Below are 9,326 nucleotides of genomic sequence, written 5' to 3'. Positions count from 1 at the left end.
CTATCGCGCAACAATGTGCCGGCTTGCCCCGAGATCTAAATTCAATGTACGGCAGATCCCCGTGTGGGGCAAGTTGAAACATGGATGCCAAGGTGGCCAATGCATCGGCCATTTGGTTCTCTTCCCGAGGTATGTGGTGGAAAGAAATGTCGTCAAAGAATTCGGCTCACTTCAAGATATAAGTTTGATAGAGTATCAATTTTTGATCCCTAGTTTCCCATTCTCCACTCTGCTTGATTCTTTCGAAGGTCTTTTGGCAGTCGCTATTCCACAGGACCGCCTGGTTTTTACGCAATAGTTTGAAGATGGGCTCGCAGGTAGGGGTGAGTTGCGAGATAAATCTCACGATGTAATTCAACCTGCCTAGGAAACCTCAAACCTGCTTCTCCGTGCGTGGCTCAGGAATTTCAAGGATGGCCTTCACTTTCTCGGGATCTATCTCTATCCCTTTCTGGCTCACGATAAAACCCAACAACTTTCCCGACTTTACCCCGAAAGTGCACTTGGCAGGTTTTAGTTTCAGATGGTATTTCCACCGCCTTCCAAACAACTTACGCAGATTGACGAGGTGTTCGTCCTCGGTCCGAGATTTGGCAATCATGTCATCCACATAGACTTCTATCTCTTTATGCATCATGTCATGGAATAAAGCTACCATGGCACGTTGATAGGTTGCCCCAACATTTTTTAGCCCGAAGGCCATCACTTTGTAGCAGAACGTCCCCCATAGGGTGATGAAAGTGGTCTTCTCCATATCTTCGGGTGCCATTTTTATCTGGTTATACCCTGAGAAACCATCCATAAATGAGAAAAGGGCAAACTTAGCTGTATTATCTACTAGTATATCAATGTGTAGTAAGGGAAAATTGTCTTTAGGACTGGCTCGGTTTAAATCCCGATAGTCTACGCACATTCGCACTTTGCCATCCTTTTTTGGGACTGGGACAATGTTGGCTACCCATTCCGGGTATCGAGCCACAGCCAAGAAACCCGCATCGAACTGCTTTCTCACTTCTTCTTTAATTTTCAAAGACATTTCGGGTCTCATCCTTCGTAGTTTTTGCTTAACCAGGGAAGACCCAGGTTTCAATGGGAGCTTATGCTGCACAATGTCGAGGTCCAGACCTGGCATGTCTTGGTACGACCATGCGAAGATGTCTTGATATTCTTCAAGAAGGGTTACCAAACCTTAGGGGATAGGTGCGGTCATACTGGTTCCTATTTTCACTTCTTTCTTTCCGTCTCCGGTCTCTAAGTCTATCAGTTCGGTTTCTTCTTGGTGAGGCTTCATTTCGCGTTCTTCCTGAGCGATCAATCTCTCCAACTCTGGTCAAAGGACGTCCTCTTCCTCTTCTTCATTTATTGTTTGACTTACTTCTCGGTCAAAATCAATTATCAAACCCTCATTGTTAGGATCCTCAAAGGATCGATCCTCACATCTATATCATTCAAGACAAAAATAGAAACATGCAAAATGATATGAGAAAAGGTGGAATCGCAAGAACAGTTGAAACAAGATATCTTTGTTATTTAATAAGGTAGGTTTCACAAAAGAAAAGAGAAAGGAATCTATAGCCTCCAATTACATTGAATCAGCGATATAGACTTCCGACTGGCTCATCACGTGCCAGTTCCCCACTTGGAAATTGGGGTGGCATAGTCGAACGAAACTTGGCGGATCTTGTGGAGCCTCCTCTCCTATTGCCGCCACCTCTTCCTCGAACATTATCCCGGCACTTGTGAAACACTGGCTAACATGACCGGGCCATGCCCTATCTGCCCGGAGTTTTGATGGTGCATTCCTTCTTCCAGGTTTCCCGGGTTCATACCCCAACCTATATTTGTACGAGTTACTTCTAATGTCAACCACATCGGCATTCCCATGGCTTTCCTTGCTCACACCCATTCCGGGCTCATAACCGTGCCTGAGCATTACCTGCGCCACCATCAGGGCCGCATTAGAGAGACAAGATAGCAATGGACTTGTTTCCACAGAGGCACAACTTACCACCTCAAAGGATTGGAAAGTTGTTTCCAATGATTCCTCCACTGCCTCTACATATGGTGCTGAGGAGGGGCAGTTTACCAACATATCCTCTTCGCCTGACACTATCAGCAAGAGTCCACCAACCGTGAATTTCAATTTCGGGTGAAGCGTTGAAGGGACCACTCCTAGCGCGTGAATCCATGGTCTCCCCAAAAGGCAGCTGTAGGCGGGATTTATGTACATCACTTGGAAAACCACATTGCAAGTGTGGGGGCCTATCTGAATGGGGATGTCAATTTCCCCCATCACCTCCCACCGACTACCGTCAAAGGCTCGTACTACCATCGAACTTGGTTTTAGACATGACGCATTAAAAGGAAATTTCTCCAAGGTGGTCTTTGGCATCACATTTTAACTTGAACCATTGTCGATAAGTACCTTAGCGGCGACATGGTCCATGCATCTGACAGACACATGTAGAGCTTTGTTGTGCCCTCTCCCCTCAACTAGAATCTCTTCTTCCGCGAACGCGATATAGTTATTGGTAGTTATGTGATTAACAATGCCTTCAAAACCCTCGACTGAGATGTCGTGTGCTACGTGGGCTTCGTTGAGGACCTTTACCAATAGTGCACGATGAGGCTCGGAGTTTATGAGCAATTCAAGCAAAGAGATCCTTGCTGGGGTTTTATTCAATTGCTCAACTACTTTAAACTCACTTTGTTGGATGAGACGAAGGAACTCATGAGCCTCTTCCAAAGTCACCGCCTTTCTTTGAAGACCTTCTTTCTTTTCAGCTCCCTTTACTACCGGGGGATCCACTTCTTTTGAGGGGGTGGCCGCGCCTGCGGACTCTTGGATCATGGGTGCTTTCCCCTTGGAGGGCAATTCCACTGAGTGAGGGAGAGCGAACACCTGGCCACTGCAGGTTACGCCACTAAGGCCGGTAATGTTGGTCACTTTGGATGACAAGGAGTCAACCTCGGTTGCAGCCCCTTCTCCAAAAGCGGGAGGGGTATATTTCCATGGGACGGCCTTATTGCTTTGATAGGAAAATGGCGTTGGCTTGGGCACTATCTGGGGGTACTCGGACCTGGAGCCGGTCACATTCCTAGTGAAACATATTACTAGGGCTTTGGGGGTTGGGGGAGCCTTCCTTTCTGTCAACTATGTGCAAATCTGCGATTCTTCCCTATCTCCCTCTGACACTTCGAGCTGCCCCCAGTCCATGAGCCGTTGAAGCAGCTCTTCCACCGCAGGGCAGGTTTCCATGTCGTGTGATTCCCCGAGATGAAACAGACATACGTCGCTTTTGTCTCCACCATGAGAGACCATGCATGCTGCCTGCAGCGACTGGTAGATGAATCTTCTGGATGTAGCCACATCTTCTAATCTCTTTGACCCTGACGGCCTATCCTTTTTGATGGCGTTTACACCAGCTCCTCCATGACTGGCTAGTGGATTGGTCTTAATGTTGGGGCCCTCTTCTTGAAATGATAGCCAGTCGGCATTTATTAGGTGTTGCACCTTATACTTGAATGGCAGGCAAGAATCAATGTTGTGTCTGTGGGCTCCACTATGGTATGCGCACGTGGCATTTGAGTTGTACCACTTAGGGTATGGTGACTGGAAGACTTTTCCGGGTATGGCCACCACCAAATGGTTTTCTAATAATGAGGGCCATAACTCGGAATACACCATGGGAATAGGAGAGAACTAGTCTTTCGGGGGGCGTCGTGTATTGTTATAGCTCGCGCCAGGAGTCGTATTATTGGCTGGCCGGGGTGTGGCTGGAGCCGCGTGTTGTGCAGGCATTTTTTCTATTGTGGCAGGCCTTTCTACTTGAGTTGGGAGGGAACTTCTGGCTCGGATCGAAAAGTTCGGGTGATTGTGTTGGTATGAGTTTTGAGCATTTTGGGGCGTTTTCATCCACGTTGGGGCGGTAGTGACCGCACGGGTATCCCCTTCCTTTTTCCGTGCGCCCACCACTGGGGCTCTTTTGTTGCTGTTGGGGCCAGCATTGGAGGAGTATTCAAACTTGCCTTTCCTCAGTCCGAACTCGATTCTTTCTCCGATGAAGATGAGGTCTACAAAGTTTGCGGGCATATATCCTATCAGCTTCTTGTAGTAGAACGTAGGCAACGTATCTACCATAATCGTGATCATTTCCCTCTCAGTCATAGGTGGGATGACTTGGGCTGCTAGGTCTCACCACCTTTGAGCATATTCCTTGATGGACTCATGTTCCCGTTTGCTCATGCTCTGAAGTTGGTTCCGATCGGGAGCCATATCTGTGTTGTACTGGTGCTGCCTAATGAAAGCAGTTGCCAAGTCTTTCCACGACCGGACCTGAGAGGCTTCCAGATTTATGTACCACGCCACTGCTGCTCCGGCTAAGCTGTCTTGATAGAAGTGCATTAACAGCTTTTCATCCATGGAATATGCCCCCATCCTTCGGCAATACATCCGAAGATGACTCTTTGGACATGTCGTCCCTTTGTATTTATCAAAATCTGGTACTTTAAACTTGGGAGGAATGATGATGTCAGGTACCAGACACAGATCGGCTAAATCCGAGAAAGGATAGTTGCCGACGCCTTCCACCGCTCTCAACCTCTCTTCAAGCAGATCGATCTTTCCCTTGTCTTTTGAAATGGGAACGAGTTCCTTAACGGGTGCAGATGGAGACTGGGCATGGCGGATTATGTTTGGTTGGGGCAACTCATGGGGGGCCGGTTCCTTGAGGGGAAGTAGAGAGCCTAAATGGGCATCTCCTTCATCATCTTCCTGTAGAGGATAGTCGGCATGAGGAGGGAGTTGCCCCTCGAAGGTAAGAGCTTGGCTCAAATTGTCTGGAGCGGTACGGGGAGTGAAGTCTGGAGGCAAACCATAAGGGTAGGCTTGAGGACTATACCTCCGATTGAAACCCGTCGCGTTTCTGTGTCGGCCCAAGTTTATTGCGGGCTGTAGCACCGGTTCCGCTTCCCTAGCTGTATTGGAAGCGGTCGTCGTAGCATTGTCTTCTATTGATTTTTGAATTTTTAGCATGGCTTCCGTGATAGAAGCCATCTGATCTTTTAAGGCCGACATGTTGGCCTTCATCTATTCTTGCACTCCCTCTTCGTTATCCATCTTACTTTTGGATCGGGTGTTATAGGGGTGCCTTTGCGCTTTTTTAGTTATGGTGAGTTCCCTAAAGAAACAAATAGTGGTGAGCATGCCACCAAATCATGAATATGCTAATGAATGATCAGAGCACTTGGATCCACCTCAAGGCCTTTTTAGACAACGTGATGAGTTTCAGAACTTCTCTTTTTATAAAAAAATAGCTTTCATCTAGCCAAGATTTTACAATAGTGTTACAATAGAACCTAACGGTTTCTAAGTATATGGGCCATTAAATCTATCATGTGTTGACAGTAATTGATTAGCCCGTGAATTTCCTCTGGGGCTGAACACACTTCGGCCATGGCCCTTGCTTGGGCTAGTAGTCGCGGGAGGTCTTGACTTCCATTTAAGGTCAAGGCGAACCTATCCATCCACATGGTCGCTTCTTGATGCAATGCATCAATCACCCTCCCTCTTGCTTCCTTCTCGGCATATGCTTGTGTGAAGTCCTCTACTAGCTTTTGCTCATGGGTCAATGACTGGTTTAACTCTTCTTTGTACTGCCCTATTATAGCTAGCAAGTTTTGCTCCGTGGCTTCTAAGTGTCAGGCCAAACTCTTCTTGGATCTTGAGCAAGCAGCTAACTCCTCCTTTAAGGCCATGCTATGTACTCGTGATTGGTCTCTCTCTTCCCTTCGAAGCTTGAGCTCATTGTTGCTGCCCCACAAAGCTCCTCGGAATTTATCTCGGCCATGCTCTTCCTTGCGAGCCCTCTTGGTTTCCTTTTCAAGGGCTCTTGCGGTGGCTGCATTTTCTTCTCGTAACTCGACAAACTCTTTCTGGACGTCTGTAGTGACTAACTTGAATTTTTCTTTGGCGAGTCATGCCTTTCCTAGCTCTGTTTTTAGGGCTCGGACTTCTTCATCCTCTTCCAGAGCTTCGAAGTTCTCCTCGTTGATAATTTTCAACTTGGAGAGCCAATCTAACCCTCGTGTATGAACTTTCAGCCATTCATGATAACCATCGATGATGCCATTACGGATGCCCCTAAGTTCTTTATCTTTCCTTAACAGGCTTTTCCACGCCTTGTGGACTCTTTGTACAATCTTGAAACTTTGCACGCCGAAATCTCTCACAAGGAAAGGCGAGAGGCTCTCTTCCGTTGGTGCTCCTCTCATGAGATACCCTAACTGTCTTATAGCAATGGCGGGATTGTAGTTACTACAACCCCTCGTCCCTATCAACGGAATGTTTGGGTAGTCTCCACATGAGAAGAGAATTCCCTCATTTACTTCCTTCCATCGAGGAAACCAGTTGATTGTTCGGCCTCCTATCCCAGCCAAGTATTGGTCCCAATCTACTCTTCTCTTTTCGACACACGAGTGATAACTTCGGAGAGGACATGGGTGCCTTATGTTTTGTTGGAATAGGTGTGAAACCAACCACACACAAAGAGCGGGTAAGCAGCAGACAATCCGTGTGCTGTTCTTCTCGCATCTTCGGTCAAATGTATCAAATAAGTCAGCCAAGATAGCTATCACCGGGCTCTCCTTGCTATGGTGATATGCAAGGAAAGCGTTAATCGCAGCTAGGTCCACCAAACCGTCCATGTTTGGAAAGAGGACAACCCCAAAGATTAGCAAAGCTAGTACGTCCGCAAACGGGACCCACTCCTCTTGATTCGCCATATCCCTTGCCTTGCCTTCCAAGTACTTCCGCGGTAGGCCCACTACGCCGTTTTGAGTTTGCTTTACACGATCCAACTCTCTCACCGAATCCCTGACCACAACTGCAATTTTGCTCAAGGAGGGAAGAAACCCGGAGAAAAGATACGGTTTTCTTCCCCCAAGAGGACATCCTAGAATCTCCTCAAATTCTTCAACAGTTGGTACTATTTGGAAGTCTCCAAATATGAAGCATCTCAATGGCTGGTCATAGTATTGGGTGAGGGATACAACGGCTTCCGTGAATACCTCCACTATGGTCAAATCTAAAATCTTTCCGTACGCCTTTTGGAAGGCTTGCATCTGGAGGGGTCCCATCAACCGTCCCAACTCCTTAAGGCTGGTGACATCTAGGCCCTTAATCTTGACTTAATAGAATCTTTTTCCGATTTGATTTGTCCCCATCATTTATCTAAAAAGGGGTGGATCAAGGCTCTGATATGAATGATACAATTCACATGCATGAAAAAAGAAGGAAAAACAAGTGGTAATTCACATATACGAGACCGAAAAGATCCACCTTTTTAATACTACGCTCGAGGCATTGCGGTGCCCCAACGTATGCATTAAAAAGTGACGCGTTACTCTAAAGAGACAAGATATCACTAGATATACAGAAAAACTATAATTTATGTGCTATTCGCAGAAGAATGCATGAGAACAAATGGCACAGAGCGTGCTTGCTCCATGCCCCTATTTGGGAACCAATAGGATAATATCTAGGTGTCTCTAATAACTACTCCCAACGATCCATATCTCACATGGATGTTTTCTAGAGGTATCATCACTCAAGATAATAATATTGTGGCGGTATGGAATACCAGAGACAACACATTATAGAGAGAGAAAGCTCTAGACGAGGTTTCACTATTATCAAGCAAGTCGGAGACCTAGCATGACCATAGATTCACCTCCACTCCTATGATTTCCATGAACCCGGGTATAGGGCCCCTTTTTATTCAAACCCGTGGGTGCTTAGAATGCAGTGTAAAAATGTGGAAAAGACAACATTTATTATTTTTACACAGTTCAAGAAAAAATGCACACACAAAAGTTTCACAATTCCACACTTTCCTAAAATAGGCCTAACTCACAAAAATAGTCCCCAGTGGAGTCGCCAACTGTCGCAACCTACCCTTTTGCGGGTGAGCGAGGCGAGGCTCACGGGTGCGTCTTCCAAAGGAGGAAAATGCGCGGATTCGCCACCAATGTTTATTGAAAGGAAAACGTTAGAAAAACCAAAGGAAACCGGTCATGAAGAATATTCCAGATTCAGGAGTTGTATTTACGTTTGAGGAAGGTATTAGCACCTCTCACATTTGTCCCAAAGGATAACAGCCTTAAATTAGAATTGTGTGAAATTGTGTATCTAAACTTTTATTTCTTTTTTATTTTTGAAGTCGACAACAGCGGGGCTCTTGCTCCTACGTACCCTCCATCGAAGAGGAAATCAGACCTACGTAGTTCTTTCAAAAAAGGGCGAATCAAGTGATTCTTTTTTACTTGGAAGGTGGTCATTTAAGGCGTTGGACCTTAAAATGATCCATTTTTACTTGGTGAGAAAAGCTGAGGCGTTGGACCTTAAAACGTTTTTTCAGTGATTTTTGCGGACAAAGCTTGATTTTGTGAGTCAATTTTAGCCTTAGTTTCACTTTAGTTATTAGTCAATTCAATTAAGAAAGAAAAATCCCAAAGAGAAACGTCCGATTGATTTTTTTGTTTTATTTTACAAAAAGATATTTTTTTGATTATTATATTATTATTTTACCTCTTTTTGGGTTTCCAACGTAGTTACGGCATGACTGAACGGTCGGATTTCATTTTAACAGAAATTAACGGATGTTACAATTCAAATGATCCGTGGAAATTTATTTTATTTTTTGATTAGGCGAGAAAATGACTTAAATAAATGACTAAAGCACGTCAAAAGGGGGTACAGAAAGTAAATGAAATAAAAATAAAAGTACACGAAACAAGTGGGGACCACCAAGGGTACATAGAATGAATTAAAAAGTTCGATTTCGGGAACTTACTGGTTCAAGACCGAAGAACACGAAGAACGAGCGAAAGACAGCGGAAAATCTTCACGGAATCACCCACAGAAATGTTTCGGACGCGTTATGGAAGCGCCTCGACGTGGATTTTCTTCACGGAAACGATTTTTTTCACTAATTTCAAGTGATCCCAAGATACCAGGAGGGTTGAACGTTTTATTCCTTCACTCCTCCCCCTATTCATAGGAAAATGAGGGAGGAGCTTGACACCCAGCTCGCCTAGGGGAGCTCAGCTCGCCCAGGGGAGCTCAGCTCGCCCAGGCGAGCTAGGTTGCTTCCTCCAGAAGCAACCGCCTTCTGGAGGAACATCCTGGAAATCCCAAGTGGTCCTGGTTGCTATTTGCACCCCCCCTGTTTACTAAATACATCCCCCTGCCTTTTTTGCTGATTCTTTTTCCGTAACGTTACGGAAATTTACGAATTCCATAACGATACTTGTTTTCCTTCCGTAAT

This window comes from Glycine max, chromosome 11 (genome assembly GCF_000004515.6).
Source record: "Glycine max cultivar Williams 82 chromosome 11, Glycine_max_v4.0, whole genome shotgun sequence".
Lineage (NCBI taxonomy): Eukaryota > Viridiplantae > Streptophyta > Magnoliopsida > Fabales > Fabaceae > Glycine > Glycine max.
This window is presented reverse-complemented; position numbering follows the sequence as displayed.